Here is a 26,262-nt window from a genome sequence, read left to right on the forward strand (position 1 = left end):
AGAGACCGCAAAGTTAACTACTCCAACTGTGGGTAATATTGTGGGTACCAGCAAGATCACGAGAAGTGGAAGAATCTTTTCACCAGAAATTTCTCCAAATGTTGCTGCTGGTCCAGTCCGAGTCCCAGTTCCTAATCAAAATGTCAACGCTCGAGGCAAAGAGCCACAAGTTGAACAAATTCAAACCCCGGTGGAGATCACTGCTGAGGATCCATCAAAGCAAGAAATGGAGGAAATATTGAAAATCATCTGCAAGAGTGATTACAATATTGTTGAGCAACTGGGGCACACTGCTTCAAAAATCTCAATGCTATCTCTGCTAAAATATTCAGAAGCTCATGCCAAAGCTCTGATGAAGTTCCTGAAAGCTGCGCATGTGCCTCAAGAGATCTCAGTCGACCAATTTGAGAATTGTGTTGCCAATCTAACCGTGAGCAATGGTCTCGGTTTCTCTGATGTGGATCTAACCCCTGCTGGAAAAAATCACAACAAAGCCTTACATATCTCCATTGAATGTAATGGCACCACTCTATCTCATGTGCTAGTAGATAACGGTTCTTCTCTGAACGTGTTACCGAAAACAGTACTAGAAAAGCTTGACTTCGAAGGAATTGTGTTACAACCAAGCGATGTTGTGGTAAGAGCCTTTGACGGGTCAACCAGAACGGTATACGGAAAAGTGAATCTCCCAATCAGAGTGGGTTCTCAAATCTTTGATTCTATCTTTTACGTAATGGAAATTCACCCAGCCTACTCCTGTTTACTTGGACGCCCTTGGATACATGGGGCAAACGCTGTAACTTCTACCCTGCATCAGAAGTTAAAATATCCAGTAAAAGGAAAGATTGTCACAGTCTATGGCGAAGAGGAATATGTGGTTAGTCACCTAAGCAATTCCAAATATGTCGAGTTGGAGGACGAATTCATCGAAACTCCATGCCAATCATTTGAGGTGGTCTCTCCAGATGTCTCTACCACCAAGCATATTCCTGCTACTCCAACTACAACTATGGCTTCTCTCAAAGATGCCAAAGCCATGATTGAACAGGGTGATTGCACAGTATGGGGACAGCTTCCCGATATACCCTACAAGTCTGACAAGCTAGGTCTGGGCTATGATAGTGAAAATCAAAAGAATGATCAAAGTCCTCGTTCTGAAGGATTAATGTCACACTTCGTCAGCCAAGAAGTAAACGCTATTGAAGATGAAGGAGTGTTCTTGAACCATATCATTCAGCCATATCCAGATGAAATTCCACCCATTTCCATGGGAATGTGGGATGCTGTGGGAGAACCAAACGGCGGGTATAATTATCAGTATGCCGAACCTCAGAATTCTTATATTGCTATGGAGGACCTTACCCCGACTGGATGGGGTGATGAAGTTGGAAATGATCAAATTTTCACAAGTCCCGTCACTGAGCAATATCAAAATCCACCCAAAGAAGTATGGGACACGCTAGGAGAACCCAGCGGCAAATATGACTATATGGTGAAATATTCCGCTCCTCCGAGCTCACAAATTGCCATGGAGGACATTGTCCCAACTGGATGGGATGAACATTACGATGACAATTTCGCTCTTGAAAAAGCCAGGGAAATACCAAATAACGAGGGTTGCTTTCTGTCAGCATACACTCCTCACCAAGATGCACAAGTCTCTATTCAAGACATCATCCCGACTTCATGGGACGGCCTTATCGAGCATCTCGCTCAGCCAACAGAGATATCTCAGCCTGGGCTCTCGTATCCAGCAGAGTATATCCCTTATCCCGAAGGATCACCGGCTCATTTTCCCACTAATGAAATCAATGCTGTGGAAGATGAAAAAGACAACTGCAACTGGAACAGCTGGGTACCCCCTGCTCACAACAGTGGATTGAACAACTGGAAAGCTGAGGATGTGATCTCCTTTGACCAGGAGTAAATGCCATTTCCTGTTTTCTTTGTGTATAATGTGCAAAGATAAAAGTGGTTCCTGAACAATCGAACCATGAGCTTGAAAGCCGTGTGCCTTAGCACACTGGTCCTTCTATAAGGGCTTATCATATCATGATCATGTGCATTCAATAAAATCATGGGACGCTTGCATATTTAAATTTTGTGATCCTTTTTCCTTCTTTCTTCGCTTTCTAATAGCTATGTTTTTTCTTCACACATACTCACATAATTAACTTGCAGATTCACATACACTCTGGATCCAGTCAACAACGATTCTGCTATTGCCCGTCATGACTTTGAAAATCCGATCTACCAAACTGAGGACGAAAGTGAGGAAGATTGTGAAGTGCCAAGAGAACTTGCAAGGCTGCTAGAACAAGAAGACAAGGCCATACAGCCTCACGAGGAGCCAATTGAGGTCATCAACTTGGGCAGCAACGAAGAAAAGAAAGAAGTCAAAATAGGGGCTGATTTAGAACACAGCGTCAAGCAAAGACTGATTCAAATGCTGCGAGACTACGTCGAGATATTCGCCTGGTCCTATGAGGATATGCCAGGCCTTGACACGGACATCGTAGTTCATCGCCTACCAATCAAAGAAGGTAGCATTCCAGTCAAACAGAAACTACGAAGAAGTAGGCCTGATATGTCAAAAAAGATCAAAGACGAGGTTGAAAAACAGTTCAATGCCGGATTCCTAAAAGTTGTAAGTTATCCTCCTTGGATAGCTAACATCGTCCCTGTACCTAAAAAAGACGGGAAAGTCAGAATGTGCGTGGACTACAGAGATCTGAACCGGGCAAGTCCCAAAGATGATTTCCCTTTACCACACATCGATGTACTGGTTGACAATACCGCACAATGCAAGGTATTCTCCTTTATGGACGGATTCTCAGGGTACAATCAAATCAAGATGGCACCCGAAGACATGGAAAAAACAACCTTCACAACACCCTGGGGAACCTTTTGTTACAAAGTAATGCCCTTTGGTCTGAAAAACGCAGGAGCAACCTATCAACGTGCAATGGTAGCGCTATTTCATGATATGATTCATCAAGAAATAGAGGTGTATGTCGATGACATGATTGCAAAATCCAACACCGAGGAAGAACATTTGGGTCATTTACACAAGTTGTTTGACAGACTCAAGAAATACAAGTTGCGACTGAACCCAAATAAGTGTACCTTTGGAGTAAGATCCGGCAAACTCTTAGGTTTCATCGTCAGCAGCAAAGGTATTGAGGTTGATCCCGCCAAGGTTAAAGCCATTCAAGAAATGCCTATACCTCGTACCGAGAAACAAGTCAGAGGATTCTTGGGACGTCTGAATTACATCGCCCGATTTATTGCCCACATGACTACTACTTGTGTGCCGATCTTCAAACTGTTGAAGAAAGATCAAGTGGAAAGGTGGAATGACAAATGCCAGTTAGCCTTTGACAAAATCAAAGAATATCTCCAAAAACCTCCAATCTTGTTGCCACCTGTGGAAGGCAGACCTCTGATAATGTACCTAACTGTGTTAGAAGACTCAATGGGGTGTGTACTAGGACAACATGACGAATCCGGCCGAAAGGAGCACGCAATCTACTATCTTAGCAAAAAGTTTACCGATTGTGAAACAAGATACTCACTACTCGAAAAAACTTGTTGTGCCTTAGCTTGGGCAGCTCGCCGACTAAGACAGTACATGCTAAATCACACCACTTTCCTAATCTCCAAGATGGATCCCATCAAATACGTGTTCGAAAAACCTGCTCTCTCTGGAAGAATAGCGAGATGGCAAATGATCTTAACAGAATATGACATTCAATACACTTCACAAAAAGCAATCAAAGGAAGTGTGGTAGCTGATCATCTGGCTCATCAAGCAGTGGATGATTATCAAGCATTGAACTTTGACTTCCCAGACGAAGACATTATGCTAGTCAATGACTACAAACAACCAGGACCAGAAGAAGGACCCGGGCCAGGATCCCGGTGGACTATGGTTTTTGACGGAGCTTCTAATGCACTTGGCAATGGCATCGGAGCTGTGATCATTTCCCCCACAGGAGGTCATACACCATTCACTGCCAGGTTATGCTTCAATTGCACTAACAATATAGCCGAATACGAAGCATGTATTCTGGGTCTCAAAGCTGCAATCGATCTAAGAATCAAATTCCTGGAAGTCTACGGAGACTCGGCCTTGGTAATCTACCAAGTCAAAGGGGAATGGGACACGAAGCACCCAAATCTAATTCCTTACAAAGAATATGTGCTGAGTTTGATTCTTTACTTCGAAGAAATCACTTTCGAACACATCCCACGCGAGGAAAATCAACTAGCTGATGCTTTAGCTACCATGTCATCCATGTTCAAAGTCAGGTGGGACAACGAGGCGCCTATGATCACCATCTACAGGCAAGATGAACCATCCTATTGCAATGAGATCAATACCGAAGGAACCGAGGAAAAACCATGGTTCCATGAGGTAAAAAGATATCTCGAAGCTCAGGAGTACCCTGAAGGGGCATCCATTAATGACAGAAAGTTTCTAAGGAGATTTGCTGCCAAATTCTTTCTAAGCAATGGAACCCTATACAAACGCAACCATGACTCGACTTTACTTCGCTGTGTAAACAAGAAGGAAGCAGAACAGATCATGGAAGAAATACACAATGGTGCCTTCGGTACTCATTCCAGTGGACATACAATGGCTAAAAAGATCCTTAGAGCAGGTTATTACTGGTCTACCATGGAAACAGACTGCCATCATCACTCCCGAACATGTCACAAATGCCAGATATACGCTGACAAAGTACATGTACCTCCAGTTCCATTAAGCGTCCTGACGGCTCCTTGGCCTTTTGCAATGTGGGGTATTGATATGATTGGAGAAATCAAACCTACTGCCTCCAACGGACATCGCTTTATCCTGGTCGCTATTGACTACTTCACAAAGTGGGTAGAAGCAGCTTCATTTGCTTCTGTCACCAAAAATGTGGTAGCCCGGTTCATCAAATACAATCTCATTTGTCGGTATGGCATCCCTGAACGGATTATCACGGACAATGGCACAAATCTAAACAACAGAATGATTACTGAACTTTGCACACAGTTCAAGATCAAACATCATAATTCCTCTCCATATCGACCAAAGATGAACGGCGCGGTGGAAGCTGCCAACAAGAACATCAAGAAAATCATACAAAAAATGACAGTAACCTACAAAGACTGGCATGAGATGTTACCTTTTGCTCTTCATGGTTATCGCACATCTGCGCGTACTTCAACAGGGGCAACTCCATTCTCCTTAGTCTATGGTATGGAGGCAGTTCTTCCAATTGAAATTCAGATTCCTTCCCTAAGGATTATGAAAGAAGCCAATCTAGACGAAGACGATTGGATTCAAACACGGTTGGACCAGATAAACTTGATTGATGAGAAAAGGCTCGCAGCTATTTGTCATGGTCAGCTATACCAAAAGCGTATGATCAAAGCCTTCAACAAAAAAGTCAAAAGTCAAGCATACCAAACTGGTGGCTTGGTTGTCAAACGCATCATCTTACCACAAGGTGATCCCAGAGGCAAATGGACTCCCACCTACGAGGGACCATTCATAATCAAGAAAATATTCTCCGGCGGCGCCATGTTGCTTACCACCATGGATGGCGAGGATTTCCCACACCCTGTGAATGCTGACATAGTCAAAAAATACTTCTCTTAAAAAAAAAAAAAAACAGCTCGCTAAGTTGAAAACCTGAAAGGGCAACTTAGGCAAAAATGAGCGTCTCGGTGGATTGAAAACCCGAAAGGGCGGTCCAGGCAAAAATTAGAGACTAAACAAATACTATCCCGGTAGGCTGAAAACCTGAAAGGGCGGCCTAGGCAAAAGTTAGGGAATGAAGCATACAACTGTGTTCCGTTCAGCTGCCTACTCACCATCAAGATTCAACACCTCAAAGACACCGATCAGTCTAATCACTTTCTTCCAACAAGTGAGGGATGAGATGCTCGAAGACAGATTGGCAATAGCAGAGTTGAAACTTGACTGGATCATTTTCACATAGCTATTTATCTTCATAAATATTTTTCAAAACTTTCTGACAGTTTCCTACTTCTAGGATTGTTGTCTCCCTGTGCTAACCCGCCTATCATGGCTCTTTTCAATGCAGCTCTTTCAAAAATCACTATTTTCACTTTTTCTGTTTTAAATACGTAAGCGTCCCAATGATAATTTTGAATGAACATATGCATTTGAATATGATTGATGTTTACCAGGAAAAACAGGAATGGCATTCAGGAAATGTCCCGATCATCTGGACATCATTCCATCAGAAGGAAATCACCAAGAGAAACGCATTTCTCAGCAAATTCCTCAAAAAGATTTTCTCTTCAAAAGAAGTCTTATTCCCCAGCAGGGTTGTTCCAGATTACTATCTTCAGAAGGTGTGATCCCCGCACCCGGACTTGGTCAGATAGTGCATCGGAGGATTATGCATCTTCCTCATTCCCATTTGAAAGGGCATCAGAACTTCCAGTTACCTTTGGTTCCCCAAGCAGTAGTCAAAGATCCTTCAACGGGATACCCGGGTTCTCAAAGAATTTCCCCAGACGAGGGTACTCAAGCAAGACAAAAGATCATCAACGATCACAATACATTCATGTCCAGCTGACTAGTGGGAATTTATTTTTCCAATTAGAAGCTTGACATCACATTCACATACATACATCACATTCATACATTCATACATTCATACATTCATACATTCATACATCATACATCATACATCATGCATCATGCGCATATTCATACACAACATAACATGCATATTTCTCCGGGAATATCTCACATTTACATGCATCATAAACATTGCATATCACTAACTTGATTTTTCAGGTAGGCAGATATCTTCAACAAAGATGTTCTCAATCACATGCCGTGTTCACCTGAATTCCATGAACGGTTCTCTCAGATATAATCAAGCCGAAGATTCATTCTGATCACTTACCAACTCAAAAACAAGCATCACAGATCTAAAGCGATACCTCAGACGGTTCCAGAACGATCTAACATTGCAGATCTAAAGCGATACCTCAGACGGTTCCAGAACGATCTAACGTTGCAGATCTAAAGCGATACCTCAGACGGTTCCAAAACGATCTAACATTGCAGATCTAAAGCGATACCTCAGACGGTTCCACAATGATCAACTTCCAAAATCTAAATCGGAAAAACTTTGGACAAGTTCCGTAACGATTATCTTCCAAGACTTAAAGCGGTAACCTTGGACGGTTCCGAAACAGTCAACACAAAGACTTTCAAATCCTTCATCAAGATATAATCAATGGATTCATTCTGATGAACAAACCCTCAACCCATTTACCAGGTGGCATCTGAAAGCCCATCTCAGGTAATGTTTCAATCTGCCAACAACATTTCGCAGACGACATTCAAATGCAACTTCCAACATCTCTTCTGATCAAGGTAAGTGCAAATTTTCAGGGCATCTAAATATTCAATCATCTTCTACCTTCAGATTTCAGACAATCTCTTCAGGTTTAAGAAGATTGAATAGGGGCAACTGTTATACCCCAAAATTTGCCCACATATTTTTCAAGAAAACTCCAATCTGAAAATTAAGGGTCTCATATAATCATGGATTTTTATTTCAACAAATATCCTGACATATGAAATACTTAGTTTTTAGAATTTTTCTTATACAGTAATTTGGCTTGCAGTTGAATTTATTCTTACGCAAACGCCAAATACTGTTTATTACTTCACACATGCTATTTATTTATTTACAGATAAATGGTACTGACACAATTGGTACAGAGTTAAATCTTTTTGCAGGCGCAGAATCAGGAAACTCAGACTGTACTGGTAACAAGTAGATTATTATTATCTTTTGTTTCCCACTAATTTTTGTACTATATTCCATTATTTGCAAAAATCTTTTCAAATCTCTTTTTCAAAAATCAAATCTCTCCTTTTTCCAACACTATCATACACTTTCTTTCAAATCTTACTTCCACTCAAATTTTCCTTTTGTACGGAATCACATCATTCCCCAACGTCTCTTTCCTTCTTTCCATTCTATAAATACCTCTCATTTTCTTTCATAAAATCTCACATCAAATTCCAACTCATCTTTCAAATTCCTATCTCATATCTATTTTCTCTTCTTCCCTGACAAGAATGGCAAAGTGGATAGAGACACTGTTTCTTACAGTCATCACCATTGCTACGGTGATCATGACTTTCTTCTGCCTGCATAGTCCTGAAGAGTGTGGACCTGCAATGGTTGCACTCCCAATCATCTACATGTTATTGTTCATAGCATGGGTCATTAATCGTCATTCTTAAAATTTGCCGTATTTCTTATTTCTTAAATGTACCGTTTATTCGTCGTACTGTTCAATATAGTATGTGATATTTGTACTGTCAGTATTAAATGTTGTACTATTTGTCATAATATTGCTTAATTACTAAGATAATATTTTGTGTGTTTTCTGCCAGTCAAATATTCCTATTTCTGTGCATTAAATGATTTTCAGGGTTATTATCGGTAATTTTGCCCGCATACCGTAAATATTAGTTATTTATTATGTCTGTGTTTTTTTAACAAGTCATGTAAATAAACTTTCATTTTTCACATAAAACAAAAACAAAAACAACAAAAAAAAGAAAATTAACTTTGACTGTTGATTTTTCACTCTAACTGCTACATCAATACCTGAACAGTCAGTCGACAGCCAAACTGCTGGCAGTACAATTCTCAGTGTTTTGTACCATCAATCAAATCAATCTTTCACAATTCAAAATTCCAAGATTTTTGTTCTAGAAGTCTTCTGAATATCAAGCGATTAGCAGAGACTCAACACTGCACAAAAATCAGGTACGCTTAACTATCTCCTACACAAACAGTCCCTAATCAGGGTTTTTCTTGTTTTTACAGGAGCAACAAGTTTTTGAGAGCTCAAATGGATTTCATACACATCCATATATCTCAAAGTACCATCATACAAATTTTCAAACTTCAATTCACTCAGACGCACCGTCAGCAGCTCAAACAGTCAACAGACGACCCGTTTGACCAAAAAAGTCAACAGACAGTCAAAAATGAATTTTTTTTGTCAAAGTCCATATTTTGTCAAAGGATTCATCATTTGATCATTGGATGATCATAATTCATCAAGGAAAGATCAAAAATCAACAAAACCCTAAGATTCAAAATTAGGGTTTTTGCCTGAAAAGTCAACTCAACTTTGACTGATCATAACTCTCTCATCCTTCATCCAAAAAATTCAAACCAAAGCTTGTTTTGAAGGAAATTCAATTATCTTTCAAATGCCATTGATCCCATGGTCATTGGATTCACCATTTGAAAAATATGATCAAAGACATTACAGGTCATTTTCAAAGTCAACAAAAAGACACTTTTTTCAAAAGGACACACAAGGAGCTTCAAAAATCATTTTGACATGAGACCAAAGGCATTGGTTAGAGGACTCTTTGAGGTTTCCAAAAAGTGCAAGATCTCCTTCATATGACAAAAATTGAAGGATTTACACCTTGTTGAAGTTGGCTAAATTTTGGGAAAATGCATGAAATCAACATTGCTCAAAAATGTATTTTTTCCAAATGGGGCCAAGTTTTCAGCATTCAAACATCATTTCCATGATGATATGGGCCTCCCACGACCAAGACTAAGCCCACACCATTTTTTATCCATTTTTGGCATAATTTTATCTTATTTTAAGATTAAAATTAAAAAGAAAATGAAATGGATAAAGAATAGCTTGTATTCCAAGCATGACTCATTCAACTCTGTCCCAAAGCAAAGTACAGCAGAGGAGAAGAAGAAAATCAAGCCATGGTGGCTTAAAGGCAAAGCTACCAATGTTGAAAAAGTCAAGATTCCAAAAAAACTCATCAATGCTTTTGGCTTAGTTTCTAAGCACTCTAATGCTTATAAATAGGCTATAGCACTTCAGTAATGAAGGAGACAGAAATTGAGAGCAAAACTCTTGCTTGTAACACACTTGTAATCTCTTAAAATATTCAAAGAATTTTGAAATTCGAATTCCAAATTTAAGTCACTTTCCATTCAAACTAAACACTCAAACACGTTCCTTGAACTTCACTGAACATATCCAGATCATTTGCAAGCTCTGAAACTCCTTGAATCAAACGCTACAGGTCTCGATTCATCCAAACTAAAACTGACTTGTGTCTCATAACCCAAGCATATCTAGCACGATGTAGACATATATTTGAACTTGGTGTGGTGTGTAGATCATTTCTGGAGCTTTAATTGAGTTTTAGATGCTTACACACGAAGATACCATTTTAGGGTTCTTAAGCTAAAATTTGGGATCCTCTGATTTAGGCAAAATTAGAAGAAACCAATGACATATTTGAACTCAGGGGACGATTTTAAGCTTAACCATGGTCTCCTAAGTAATTTATATTGCTTGTATGAAATTTTGACATGTGCAGGTCTTGTAGCTACGGACGAAAACCGTCACTAAAGGCTTTACCTACAGTTGCAGAGCCTATAGCAACGGAGAGAGGAAGAAGATGAAGGCGTGGCAGGCTCTGGTTGGCCAGAATGCGCGCGCCAGCTTTTATTCAAATTCTTGGATCCTGTGTTGCGCTGTCCATGCTTTTGTCATGCTCCTCAAAATCTGAGCCCTCTGATTCACTTCCAGTCAGATCCAACGTGCCAGATCTCTCACCACACCATAACTCATCATAAGTTTCCACATCTGATTACTGCTTCCTTTTATTTTCTATTTTTATTTTAATTTCTTTGTTAAATCAATTAAAAATAGTTTTAAAAATCCAAAAAATGCATAAAAAATATTTTTAGACTTCTAAAATAATATATTATTTTCTGAAATAAAAATATTTTATTTTTCTTCAAAATTTCAATATTTTACATAATTAATTGGTATATGTTTATATATTTACTTTTTAATTATTCTAACCAATCAAAAAATCATAAAAAAAATTGTTCTTTATATAAAATATTGTTTATATATTATAAACTAATTTTGTACATATTTTGAATAATTTTCTCTCTAAGTTTTAATTATTTGTATAATTATTTGCATAATTATGTTTTAATTAACTTAAATCAATTTCAAATCAATTCCAAAAATTCCAAAAAAATTAGTTTTGCTTTAAAATTAATTAACAAATATTTTGTACATATTTTAAACTTAATTTCTAGGTTTAAATCTATTTTCATCTTTTTTCTTCATTTTAATTTAATTAGTCATGCATTAATTATAATTAAAACCAATTATAAAAAATCAAAAAACATGCCTTTTATTTTTCTTGCAATTTAAAATTCCTAGATAAATGTATAGGATGTCAAATTCATGTAAATAGGCTAGTTTACGTTTCCTGCACAATCGATGTAATAGCGTAGATTTACTTTCCGCACTTTACATTTCCGCACTTTAATTTCCAGCAAATATAAACTGCGTGTATGTCAAAGATAAAATTGAACCGTTAGATCACTAACTTCAAAGATAAATATCTGAATCCAATCACAATCACACTTGCACCTCTTGAGGTAATCCCTTCTCATTCCTTTCAAAATCAAAGTCAAAATTCTACTGTTTCGAGTACAAAATCGAACCTTGCTTTTATATCCGGTGAAAGGATAGATTTTTAAAGGAAATAGGATAAAGACCTTACAACTCAGGGTAGACCTCCTAGTTTGCTTGCTCAAATCAAAACAAACAAAATTCTCATACACTGTTGATTTTTCAAAACTTTCAAAAAAGACAATACTTTGTATACATCCAAACACGGGTTATTACAAAGTTAACGTTCTTTTCAAAACATCTTTCGAAAGATAAACAAGCATTTTGTATACATCCACACACGGATCATTACAAAATTCAATTTACAAAGGTATTTGAAACCACATATGAGCAATTTCAGAGCAATTGAAAAGTGATCGAAAAACAAGTGAGCTAAGCAAACTTAAGAGCCCATGGATAACCATGGATACAAAGGGTGCTAACACCTTCCCTTTGTATAACCTACCCCCTTACCCAGAATTTCTTAAAGGTCTTTTTTCTGTTTCTTTTATAAACCTTTCCTTAATTGGATAAAATAAAAGGTCGGTGGCGACTCTGTGAATTTTCAAAAAAAATGCGAAAGCATTAAGCGACAAAAAAGAGTCAGTTCACGTATCTCTACAGATCAGAGGTATGGCCCGGTATTAAAAAAATCGGAGGTCCACAGACTCACATCAGCGATGTTCACGACAGATGAAAGAGTAGGTAAAGGAACTTCTTGTCCATTCTTTATCATTGTAGCATTGTAGTTGTATGGAACTGCCTTGTCAGAGTCATAAGGAACAGGTCCAGGTAGACAAATGATCAAAGGAGTAACAGGAACCTTTGGCTTGTTGTAAGTAACTTCCATGCGCTCAGGCATGTTGAAATGAGGAACGATGACGTTAACTGTAGGCATTTCCGAGTTGATATCTGAGACTAAAAGCTCATGCGGATAACATCCTATCATGTTAACTTCATCTTCATTCCTATTTCTGTAGATCTCAATAGTACCATTATCTAGCAAAACTTGGAGATCTCTTCTCACAATTGAACACCCGTGAGGATCCACACAACATATTCTACAGGAACCGTATTGATGCTGGCGAAAATTCGGCCCCCGACAAAGAGTAGCGTGCATTTGTACCAAATCTGCTCTTGAGAAGTTGATATTATAGACTCGGTATTGGCCAGGACATCCATACACCATGTTTACAACATGCCCTCCATGATTGGGCAGCGGATTTGCTTGCACATTAGGGTTCAAATTTCTGAAAGAGAGAAGATTAGATCTAACCAACCTCTGGACTTCATATTTCAAAGCTATGCAATGCTCAAGATCATGGCCAGGTGCTCCTTGATGATAAGGGCATGAGACCTCAGCTTTGTACCACCATGGGAGTTTTTCAGGTACTGGTGGTGGTGCTCTAGTTTGAATGAGACCTTTTTCAATCAAAGCAGGGTACAATTCTGTATAGGTCATTGGAATCGGATCAAACTGTGGAGCTCTTTGCACACGATTCTGATTGTTGTTAAGTTGTTGAGCCTGTTGTCGAGGCTGTTGTTGCTGAAACTGAAGAGTGAATCCCGGATTCGGTGTTGTATTAACGACTGGTGTGATAGCAGCAATCTGTTGTCGACGATTGACGTTTCCTCTTGGCTTCCCTTGGGACACCATGTCAACACTTTGTTCCTTCTTCTTTTGGAAACCACTTCCGAACTTTTTGGTTCCGCTTGAAGATCCACCTTCTTTAGTTAGACGTCCGGTTCGGACCCCTTCTTCTAGACGCATCCCCATGTTTACCATTTCGGTGAAATCACTTGGAGCACTAGCAATCATGCGTTCATAATAAAATGGACTGAGAGTATTCAAAAAGATCTTTGACATCTCTTTTTCTTTTAATGGTGGATTAATCTGAGCAGCAGTTTCTCTCCATCGTTGGGCATACTCTTTGAAAGCTTCATGATCTTTCTGAGCCATGGACCGAAGCTGATCTCTGTCTAGAGCCATATCCGAGTTGTACTTGTATTGTCGGACAAAGGCCTCACCTAGGTCATTGAAAGTCCGAATATTAGTGCTATCCAAACCTGTGTACCACTTCAGTGCGGCACCAGTCAAACTGTCTTGAAAGTAATGGATAAGCAACTGATGGTTATCTGCATAAGTAGACATCTTTCTGGCATACATCACAAGATGGCTTTGTGGACAAGAACTACCTTTGTACTTCTCAAAGTCAGGGACCTTGAATTTAGCAGGTATTTGTACACTGGGAACCAAACATAGCTCCTGGGCATTCTTTCCAAACAAATCTTTGCCACGAATAGCTTTGACTTCCAGTTGAATCTTGTTGAACTGTTCTTGGAGATCTTCCACAAGGTTACGCTGATTTGTACTATCACCTTGATCATGATAAATCTCATTGCCATCATAAGGAACAGTGTGAACCGTAGGGGTCGGAACTGTCATAGTGGGTTGAGAAAGTGCCATAGTGTGGACCTCCGATTTTTTTAATACCGGGCCATACCTCTGATCTGTAGAGATACGTGAACTGACTCTTTTTTGTCGCTTAATGCTTTCGCATTTTGAAAATTCACAGAGTCGCCACCGACCTTTTATTTTATCCAATTAAGGAAAGGTTTATAAAAGAAACAGAAAAAAGACCTTTAAGAAATTCTGGGTAAGGGGGTAGGTTATACAAAGGGAAGGTGTTAGCACCCTTTGTATCCATGGTTATCCATGGGCTCTTAAGTTTGCTTAGCTCACTTGTCTTTCGATCACTTTTCAATTGCTCTGAAATTGCTCATATGTGGTTTCAAATACCTTTGTAAATTGAATTTTGTAATGATCCGTGTGTGGATGTATACAAAATGCTTGTTTATCTTTCGAAAGATGTTTTGAAAAGAACGTTAACTTTGTAATAACCCGTGTTTGGATGTATACAAAGTATTGTCTTTTTTTGAAAGTTTTGAAAAATCAACAGTGTATGAGAATTTTGTTTGTTTTGATTTGAGCAAGCAAACTAGGAGGTCTACCCTGAGTTGTAAGGTCTTTATCCTATTTCCTTTAAAAATCTATCCTTTCACCGGATATAAAAGCAAGGTTCGATTTTGTACTCAAAACAGTGGAATTTTGACTTTGATTTTGAAAGGAATGAGAAGGGATTACCTCAAGAGGTGCAAGTGTGATTGTGATTGGATTCAGATATTTATCTTTGAAGTTAGTGATCTAACGGTTCAATTTTATCTTTGACATACACGCAGTTTATATTTGCTGGAAATTAAAGTGCGGAAATGTAAAGTGCGGAAAGTAAATCTACGCTATTACATCGATTGTGCGGGAAATGTAAACTAGCCTATTTACATGAATTTGACATCCTATACATTTATCTAGGAATTTTAAATTGCAAGAAACATAAAAGGCATGTTTTTGGAATTTTTATGATTGGTTTTAATTATAATTAATGCATGATTAATTAAATTAAAATGAAGAAAAAAGATGAAAATAGATTTAAACCTAGAAATTAAGTTTAAAATATGTACAAAATATTTGTCAATTAATTTTAAAACAAAACTAATTTTTTTGGAATTTTTGAAATTGATTTGAAATTGATTAAGTTAATTAATACATAATTATGCAAATAATTATATAAATAATTAAAACTTAGAGAGAAAATTATTCAAAATATGTACAAAATTAGTTTATAATATATAAACAATATTTAACACAAAGAACAATTTTTTTTAGGATTTTTTGATTGGTTAGAATAATAAAAAAGTAAATATATAAATATATACTAATTAATTATGCAAAATATTAAAATTTTGAAGAAAAATAAAATATTTTTATTTCAGAAAATAATATATTATTTTAGAAGTCTAAAAATATTTTTTGTGTATTTTTTGGATTTTTAAAACTATTTTTAATTAATTTAACAAAGAAATCAAAATAAAATAGAAAATAAAATAGAAATAAAAGGATACTGATCCTGTGTGGAAATTTATGAGGGAGTATGAGGTGCACGCGTGATCTGGAGCGTTGGATGAGTCATAAATGAGATCAGATGGTCCAGATGGTGAGGGAACATCATTTATGACACGCCTGCAAAACACTGAAACCAAGGGTTATATTCAAAAAAACGCGCGCGTCAGAACCAATAGGGGGGTGACACGTCTTCGTCTTCAACCTTCAGACAAGACTTTTAATAGCGCTTTCTTACCAAAAGCGCTGTAATTGGTTACTTACTAAACCTGTGTAGCTCGATTCAGTGAGCTTCAAGGCTTGTAATTGATTGAGATAGTTTCAGTGATGTTCAAGGAAGGTGTTTGAGTGTTTAGTTTGAATGGAAAGTGACTTAAATTTGGAATTCGAATTTCAAAATTCTTTGAATATTTTAAGAGATTACAAGTGTGTTACAAGCAAGAGTTTTGCTCTCAATTTCTGTCTCTTTTATTACTGAAGTGCTATAGCCTATTTATAAGCATTAGAGTGCTTAGAAACTAAGCCAAAAGCATTGATGAGTTTTTTTGGAATCTTGACTTTTTCAACATTGGTAGCTTTGCCTTTAAGCCACCATGGCTTGATTTTCTTCTTCTCCTCTGCTGTACTTTGCTTTGGGACAGAGTTGAATGAGTCATGCTTGGACTACAAGCTATTCTTTATCCATTTCATTTTCTTTTTAATTTTAATCTTAAAATAAGATAAAATTATGCCAAAAATGGATAAAAAATGGTGTGGGCTTAGTCTTGGTCGTGGGAGGCCCATATCATCATGGAAATGATGTTTGAATGCTGAAAACTTGGCCCCATTTGGAAAAAATACATTTTTGAGCAATGTTGATTTCATGCATTTTCCCAAAATTTAGCCAACTTCAACAAGGTGTAAATCCTTCAATTTTTGTCATATGAAGGAGATCTTGCACTTTTTGGAAACCTCAAAGAGTCCTCTAACCAATGCCTTTGGTCTCATGTCAAAATGATTTTTGAAGCTCCTTGTGTGTCCTTTTGAAAAAAGTGTCTTTTTGTTGACTTTGAAAATGACCTGTAATGTCTTTGATCATATTTTTCAAATGGTGAATCCAATGACCATGGGATCAATGGCATTTGAAAGATAATTGAATTTCCTTCAAAACAAGCTTTGGTTTGAATTTTTTGGATGAAGGATGAGAGAGTTATGATCAGTCAAAGTTGAGTTGACTTTTCAGGCAAAAACCCTAATTTTGAATCTTAGGGTTTTGTTGATTTTTGATCTTTTCTTGATGAATTATGATCATCCAATGATCAAATGATGAATCCTTTGACAAAATATGGACTTTGACAAAAAATTTCATTTTTGACTGTCTGTTGACTTTTTTGGTCAAACGGGTCGTCTGTTGACTGTTTGAGCTGCTGACGGTGCGTCTGAGTGAATTGAAGTTTGAAAATTTGTATGATGGTACTTTGAGATATATGGATGTGTATGAAATCCATTTGAGCTCTCAAAAACTTGTTGCTCCTGTAAAAACAAGAAAAACCCTGATTAGGGACTGTTTGTGTAGGAGACAGTTATGCGTACCTGATTTTTGTGCAGTGTTGAGTCTCTGCTAATCGCGTGATATTCAGAAGACTTCTAGAACAAAAATCTTGGAATTTTGAATTGTGAAAGATTGATTTGATTGATGGTACAAAACACTGAGAATTGTACTGCCAGCAGTTTGGCTGTCAACTGACTGTTCAGGTATTGATGTAGCAGTTAGAGTGAAAAATCAACAGTCAAAGTTAATTTTCTTTTTTGTTGTTTTTTGTTTTTGTTTTATGTGAAAAATGAAATTTTATTTACATGACTTGTTAAAAACATAGACATAATAAATAACTAATATACTGTTACCAGTACAGTCTGAGTTCCCTGATTCTGCGCCTGCAAAAAGATTTAACTCTGTACCAATTGTGTCAGTACCATTTATCTGTAAATAAATAAATAGCATGTGTGAAGTAATACACAGTATTTGGCGTTTGCGTAAGAATTACTGTATAAGAAAAATTCTAAAAACTAAGTATTTCATATGTCAGGATATTTGTTGAAATAAAAATCCATGATTATATGAGACCCTTAATTTTCAGATTGGAGTTTTCTTGAAAAATATGTGGGCAAATTTTGGGGTATAACAGTTGCCCCTATTCAATCTTCTTAAACCTGAAGAGATTGTCTGAAATCTGAAGGTAGAAGATGATTGAATATTTAGATGCCCTGAAAATTTGCACTTACCTTGATCAGAAGAGATGTTGGAAGTTGCATTTGAATGTCGTCTGCGAAATGTTGTTGGCAGATTGAAACATTACCTGAGATGGGCTTTCAGATGCCACCTGGTAAATGGGTTGAGGGTTTGTTCATCAGAATGAATCCATTGATTATATCTTGATGAAGGATTTGAAAGTCTTTGTGTTGACTATTTCGGAACCGTCCAAGGTTACCGCTTTAAGTCTTGGAAGATAATCGTTACGGAACTTGTCCAAAGTTTTTTTTAGATTTTGGAAGTTGATCATTGTGGAACCGTCTGAGGTATCGCTTTAGATCTGCAATGTTAGATCGTTCTGAGGTATGAACCGTCTGAGGTATCGCTTTAGATCTGCAATGTTAGATCGTTCTGGAACCGTCTGAGGTATCGACTTTGATCTGTGATGCTTGTTTTTGAGTTGGTAAGTGATCAGAATGAATCTTCGGCTTGATTATATCTGAGAGAACCGTTCATGGAATTCAGGTGAACACGGCATGTGATTGAGAACATCTTTGTTGAAGATATCTGCCTACCTGAAAAATCAAGTTAGTGATATGCAATGTTTATGATGCATGTAAATGTGAGATATTCCCGGAGAAATATGCATGTTATGTTGTGTATGAATATGCGCATGATGCATGATGTATGATGATGATGTATGAATATGTATGAATGTATGAATGTATGAATGTATGAATGTGATGTCAAGCTTCTAATTGGAAAAATAAATTCCCACTAGTCAGCTGGACATGAATGTATTGTGATCGTTGATGATCTTTTGTCTTGCTTGAGTACCCTCGTCTGGGGAAATTCTTTGAGAACCCGGGTATCCCGTTGAAGGATCTTTGACTACTGCTTGGGGAACCAAAGGTAACTGGAAGTTCTGATGCCCTTTCAAATGGGAATGAGGAAGATGCATAATCCTCCGATGCACTATCTGACCAAGTCCGGGTGCGGGGATCACACCTTCTGAAGATAGTAATCTGGAACAAACCTGCTGGGGAATAAGACTTCTTTTGAAGAGAAAATCTTTTTGAGGAATTTGCTGAGAAATGCGTTTCTCTTGGTGATTTCCTTCTGATGGAATGATGTCCAGATGATCGGGACATTTCCTGAATGCCATTCCTGTTTTTCCTGGTAAACATCAATCATATTCAAATGCATATGTTCATTCAAAATTATCATTGGGACGCTTACGTATTTAAACAGAAAAAGTGAAAATAGTGATTTTTGAAAGAGCTGCATTGAAAAGAGCCATGATAGGCGGGTTAGCACAGGGAGACAACAATCCTAGAAGTAGGAAACTGTCAGAAAGTTTTGAAAAATATTTATGAAGATAAATAGCTATGTGAAAATGATCCAGTCAAGTTTCAACTCTGCTATTGCCAATCTGTCTTCGAGCATCTCATCCCTCACTTGTTGGAAGAAAGTGATTAGACTGATCGGTGTCTTTGAGGTGTTGAATCTTGATGGTGAGTAGGCAGCTGAACGGAACACAGTTGTATGCTTCATTCCCTAACTTTTGCCTAGGCCGCCCTTTCAGGTTTTCAGCCTACCGGGATAGTATTTGTTTAGTCTCTAATTTTTGCCTGGACCGCCCTTTCGGGTTTTCAATCCACCGAGACGCTCATTTTTGCCTAAGTTGCCCTTTCAGGTTTTCAACTTAGCGAGCTGTTTTTTTTCTTTTTAAGAGAAGTATTTTTTGACTATGTCAGCATTCACAGGGTGTGGGAAATCCTCGCCATCCATGGTGGTAAGCAACATGGCGCCGCCGGAGAATATTTTCTTGATTATGAATGGTCCCTCGTAGGTGGGAGTCCATTTGCCTCTGGGATCACCTTGTGGTAAGATGATGCGTTTGACAACCAAGCCACCAGTTTGGTATGCTTGACTTTTGACTTTTTTGTTGAAGGCTTTGATCATGCGCTTTTGGTATAGCTGACCATGACAAATAGCTGCGAGCCTTTTCTCATCAATCAAGTTTATCTGGTCCAACCGTGTTTGAATCCAATCGTCTTCGTCTAGATTGGCTTCTTTCATAATCCTTAGGGAAGGAATCTGAATTTCAATTGGAAGAACTGCCTCCATACCATAGACTAAGGAGAATGGAGTTGCCCCTGTTGAAGTACGCGCAGATGTGCGATAACCATGAAGAGCAAAAGGTAACATCTCATGCCAGTCTTTGTAGGTTACTGTCATTTTTTGTATGATTTTCTTGATGTTCTTGTTGGCAGCTTCCACCGCGCCGTTCATCTTTGGTCGATATGGAGAAGAATTATGATGTTTGATCTTGAACTGTGTGCAAAGTTCAGTAATCATTCTGTTGTTTAGATTTGTGCCATTGTCCGTGATAATCCGTTCAGGGATGCCATACCGACAAATGAGATTGTATTTGATGAACCGGGCTACCACATTTTTGGTGACAGAAGCAAATGAAGCTGCTTCTACCCACTTTGTGAAGTAGTCAATAGCGACCAGGATAAAGCGATGTCCGTTGGAGGCAGTAGGTTTGATTTCTCCAATCATATCAATACCCCACATTGCAAAAGGCCAAGGAGCCGTCAGGACGCTTAATGGAACTGGAGGTACATGTACTTTGTCAGCGTATATCTGGCATTTGTGACATGTTCGGGAGTGACGATGGCAGTCTGTTTCCATGGTAGACCAGTAATAACCTGCTCTAAGGATCTTTTTAGCCATTGTATGTCCACTGGAATGAGTACCGAAGGCACCATTGTGTATTTCTTCCATGATCTGTTCTGCTTCCTTCTTGTTTACACAGCGAAGTAAAGTCGAGTCATGGTTGCGTTTGTATAGGGTTCCATTGCTTAGAAAGAATTTGGCAGCAAATCTCCTTAGAAACTTTCTGTCATTAATGGATGCCCCTTCAGGGTACTCCTGAGCTTCGAGATATCTTTTTACCTCATGGAACCATGGTTTTTCCTCGGTTCCTTCGGTATTGATCTCATTGCAATAGGATGGTTCATCTTGCCTGTAGATGGTGATCATAGGCGCCTCGTTGTCCCACCTGACTTTGAACATGGATGACATGGTAGCTAAAGCATCAGCTAGTTGATTTTCCTCGCGTGGGATGTGTTCGAAAGTGATTTCTTCGAAGTAAAGAATCAAACTCAGCACATATTCTTTGTAAGGAATTAGATTTGGGTGCTTCGTGTCCCATTCCCCTTTGACTTGGTAGATTACCAAGGCCGAGTCTCCGTAGACTTCCAGGAATTTGATTCTTAGATCGATTGCAGCTTTGAGACCCAGAATACATGCTTCGTATTCGGCTATATTGTTAGTGCAATTGAAGCATAACCTGGCAGTGAACGGTGTGTGACCTCCTGTGGGGGAAATGATCACAGCTCCGATGCCATTGCCAAGTGCATTAGAAGCTCCGTCAAAAACCATAGTCCACCGGGATCCTGGCCCGGGTCCTTCTTCTGGTCCTGGTTGTTTGTAGTCATTGACTAGCATAATGTCTTCGTCTGGGAAGTCAAAGTTCAATGCTTGATAATCATCCACTGCTTGATGAGCCAGATGATCAGCTACCACACTTCCTTTGATTGCTTTTTGTGAAGTGTATTGAATGTCATATTCTGTTAAGATCATTTGCCATCTCGCTATTCTTCCAGAGAGAGCAGGTTTTTCGAACACGTATTTGATGGGATCCATCTTGGAGATTAGGAAAGTGGTGTGATTTAGCATGTACTGTCTTAGTCGGCGAGCTGCCCAAGCTAAGGCACAACAAGTTTTTTCGAGTAGTGAGTATCTTGTTTCACAATCGGTAAACTTTTTGCTAAGATAGTAGATTGCGTGCTCCTTTCGGCCGGATTCGTCATGTTGTCCTAGTACACACCCCATTGAGTCTTCTAACACAGTTAGGTACATTATCAGAGGTCTGCCTTCCACAGGTGGCAACAAGATTGGAGGTTTTTGGAGATATTCTTTGATTTTGTCAAAGGCTAACTGGCATTTGTCATTCCACCTTTCCACTTGATCTTTCTTCAACAGTTTGAAGATCGGCACACAAGTAGTAGTCATGTGGGCAATAAATCGGGCGATGTAATTCAGACGTCCCAAGAATCCTCTGACTTGTTTCTCGGTACGAGGTATAGGCATTTCTTGAATGGCTTTAACCTTGGCGGGATCAACCTCAATACCTTTGCTGCTGACGATGAAACCTAAGAGTTTGCCGGATCTTACTCCAAAGGTACACTTATTTGGGTTCAGTCGCAACTTGTATTTCTTGAGTCTGTCAAACAACTTGTGTAAATGACCCAAATGTTCTTCCTCGGTGTTGGATTTTGCAATCATGTCATCGACATACACCTCTATTTCTTGATGAATCATATCATGAAATAGCGCTACCATTGCACGTTGATAGGTTGCTCCTGCGTTTTTCAGACCAAAGGGCATTACTTTGTAACAAAAGGTTCCCCAGGGTGTTGTGAAGGTTGTTTTTTCCATGTCTTCGGGTGCCATCTTGATTTGATTGTACCCTGAGAATCCGTCCATAAAGGAGAATACCTTGCATTGTGCGGTATTGTCAACCAGTACATCGATGTGTGGTAAAGGGAAATCATCTTTGGGACTTGCCCGGTTCAGATCTCTGTAGTCCACGCACATTCTGACTTTCCCGTCTTTTTTAGGTACAGGGACGATGTTAGCTATCCAAGGAGGATAACTTACAACTTTTAGGAATCCGGCATTGAACTGTTTTTCAACCTCGTCTTTGATCTTTTTTGACATATCAGGCCTACTCCTTCGTAGTTTCTGTTTGACTGGAATGCTACCTTCTTTGATTGGTAGGCGATGAACTACAATGTCCGTGTCAAGGCCTGGCATATCCTCATAGGACCAGGCGAATATCTCGACGTAGTCTCGCAGCATTTGAATCAGTCTTTGCTTGACGCTGTGTTCTAAATCAGCCCCTATTTTGACTTCTTTCTTTTCTTCGTTGCTGCCCAAGTTGATGACCTCAATTGGCTCCTCGTGAGGCTGTATGGCCTTGTCTTCTTGTTCTAGCAGCCTTGCAAGTTCTCTTGGCACTTCACAATCTTCCTCACTTTCGTCCTCAGTTTGGTAGATCGGATTTTCAAAGTCATGACGGGCAATAGCAGAATCGTTGTTGACTGGATCCAGAGTGTATGTGAATCTGCAAGTTAATTATGTGAGTGTGTGTGAAGAAAAAACATAGCTATTAGAAGGCGAAGAAAGAAGGAAAAAGGATCACAAAATTTAAATATGCAAGCGTCCCATGATTTTATTGAATGCACATGATCATGATATGATAAGCCCTTATAGAAGGACCAGTGTGCTAAGGCACACGGCTTTCAAGCTCATGGTTCGATTGTTCAGGAACCACTTTTATCTTTGCACATTATACACAAAGAAAACAGGAAATGGCATTTACTCCTGGTCAAAGGAGATCACATCCTCAGCTTTCCAGTTGTTCAATCCACTGTTGTGAGCAGGGGGTACCCAGCTGTTCCAGTTGCAGTTGTCTTTTTCATCTTCCACAGCATTGATTTCATTAGTGGGAAAATGAGCCGGTGATCCTTCGGGATAAGGGATATACTCTGCTGGATACGAGAGCCCAGGCTGAGATATCTCTGTTGGCTGAGCGAGATGCTCGATAAGGCCGTCCCATGAAGTCGGGATGATGTCTTGAATAGAGACTTGTGCATCTTGGTGAGGAGTGTATGCTGACAGAAAGCAACCCTCGTTATTTGGTATTTCCCTGGCTTTTTCAAGAGCGAAATTGTCATCGTAATGTTCATCCCATCCAGTTGGGACAATGTCCTCCATGGCAATTTGTGAGCTCGGAGGAGCGGAATATTTCACCATATAGTCATATTTGCCGCTGGGTTCTCCTAGCGTGTCCCATACTTCTTTGGGTGGATTTTGATATTGCTCAGTGACGGGACTTGTGAAAATTTGATCATTTCCAACTTCATCACCCCATCCAGTCGGGGTAAGGTCCTCCATAGCAATATAAGAATTCTGAGGTTCGGCATACTGATAATTATACCCGCCGTTTGGTTCTCCCACAGCATCCCACATTCCCATGGAAATGGGTGGAATTTCATCTGGATATGGCTGAATGATATGGTTCAAGAACACTCCTTCATCTTCAATAGCGTTTACTTCTTGGCTGACGAAGTGTGACATTAATCCTCCAGAACGAGGACTTTGATCATTCTTTTGATTTTCACTATCATAGCCCAGACCTAGTTTGTCAGACTTGTAGGGTATATCGGGAAGCTGTCCCCATACTGTGCAATCACCCTGTTCAATCATGGCTTTGGCATCTTTGAGAGAAGCCATAGTTGTAGTTGGAGTAGCAGGAATATGCTTGGTGGTAGAGACATCTGGAGAGACCACCTCAAATGATTGGCATGGAGTTTCGATGAATTCGTCCTCCAACTCGACATATTTGGAATTGCTTAGGTGACTAACCACATATTCCTCTTCGCCATAGACTGTGACAATCTTTCCTTTTACTGGATATTTTAACTTCTGATGCAGGGTAGAAGTTACAGCGTTTGCCCCATGTATCCAAGGGCGTCCAAGTAAACAGGAGTAGGCTGGGTGAATTTCCATTACGTAAAAGATAGAATCAAAGATTTGAGAACCCACTCTGATTGGGAGATTCACTTTTCCGTATACCGTTCTGGTTGACCCGTCAAAGGCTCTTACCACAACATCGCTTGGTTGTAACACAATTCCTTCGAAGTCAAGCTTTTCTAGTACTGTTTTCGGTAACACGTTCAGAGAAGAACCGTTATCTACTAGCACATGAGATAGAGTGGTGCCATTACATTCAATGGAGATATGTAAGGCTTTGTTGTGATTTTTTCCAGCAGGGGTTAGATCCACATCAGAGAAACCGAGACCATTGCTCACGGTTAGATTGGCAACACAATTCTCAAATTGGTCGACTGAGATCTCTTGAGGCACATGCGCAGCTTTTAGGAACTTCATCAGAGCTTTGGCATGAGCTTCTGAATATTTTAGCAGAGATAGCATTGAGATTTTTGAAGCAGTGTGCCCCAGTTGCTCAACAATATTGTAATCACTCTTGCAGATGATTTTCAATATTTCCTCCATTTCTTGCTTTGATGGATCCTCAGCAGTGATCTCCACCGGGGTTTGAATTTGTTCAACTTGTGGCTCTTTGCCTCGAGCGTTGACATTTTGATTAGGAACTGGGACTCGGACTGGACCAGCAGCAACATTTGGAGAAATTTCTGGTGAAAAGATTCTTCCACTTCTCGTGATCTTGCTGGTACCCACAATATTACCCACAGTTGGAGTAGTTAACTTTGCGGTCTCTTCAGTCGAGGTACTCTGCTTAACTCCATGAATGTAAACATTAGTGTCATATCCCCATGGGACAGCTTTGTCTGAGGAGTATGGAAATGGAGTTGGACTAGCAATGACTACTGATGCCACTTTGAGTGTAGCAGAAATTTTGAATGGAGCCTTGGCAGAGATTTTGAATGGTAAGCTGGAGATCACTGAGGCATCCTCTATTCTTATCCCGTTTGCAAAGACTTCGCACAGTACGTCCATAGAAGGGAGCCTCTCAAACATAATGATACGGCGATCCATCCATTTTTGAATTCCCATCCTCAGATTTTCACAACCATTGGGCAGGCATGAGCAATAAAAGCAGTCGGGGTCACACCCTGGGAAGTAACCAGCTCGGATTAGCTTTCCTTTGACTTCGCAGAGTGGAGTTGATAATTCGTTCACATCATAGATGTAAACAGTGTCCAGGATAGCGTTGACAGTTTTGTCATGCTTTGGCATAGGTGCTGTGATGACATTTGGAGTTTCTGGAGGATCGAACTCAATTTCACCAGCATCTATCATATCTTGTATTTTATTTTTCAGGGCCCAGCAGTGATCTGCGTCATGTCCTGGACAGTTTGAGTGATAGGCACATGTCGCATCAGGGCGATAATTCAGAGAGGAAGTGTTGACATTCTTTGGAGGACCTCTTAAGGTGATCAGATCTGCTTTTAGCAAGTGCTGCAATGCCTGAGAAATTGGCATGTTGATTTTGGTGAAATTTCTTCTTGGTGCATCTGGTCGATGCGTATATTTTGGCTGTTGATCTTTTTGAGGTGCAGATGCGGAGATCAGAACTGCCCCTACAGATTGATGCTGCTCACTTTTGCGACTTTTTTGAATTTGAGTTGCATTGACCTCATTTCTCCCACTGATGGGCCTTTTTGTAGTACCAGAGGTGGAACCTATTTGAATTTTTCCATTTTGAATGCCACTTTCGACACGTTCTCCGGTCAGTATCAGGTCAGTGAAACCTGATGATGAACTTCCCAGCAAATGGCTATAGAAAGGGCCAGTTAAAGTGCCCATGAACATGTCAACTAGTTCGCGATCAGATAAGGGTGGTTGAACCCTTCCAGCCATATCTCTCCACTTTTGTGCATATCCTTTAAAACTTTCTTTTGGTCCCATAGACATGCCCCTT

This window comes from Vicia villosa, unplaced genomic scaffold (genome assembly GCF_029867415.1).
Source record: "Vicia villosa cultivar HV-30 ecotype Madison, WI unplaced genomic scaffold, Vvil1.0 ctg.000634F_1_1, whole genome shotgun sequence".
In the NCBI taxonomy this organism is placed as follows: Eukaryota; Viridiplantae; Streptophyta; class Magnoliopsida; order Fabales; family Fabaceae; genus Vicia; species Vicia villosa.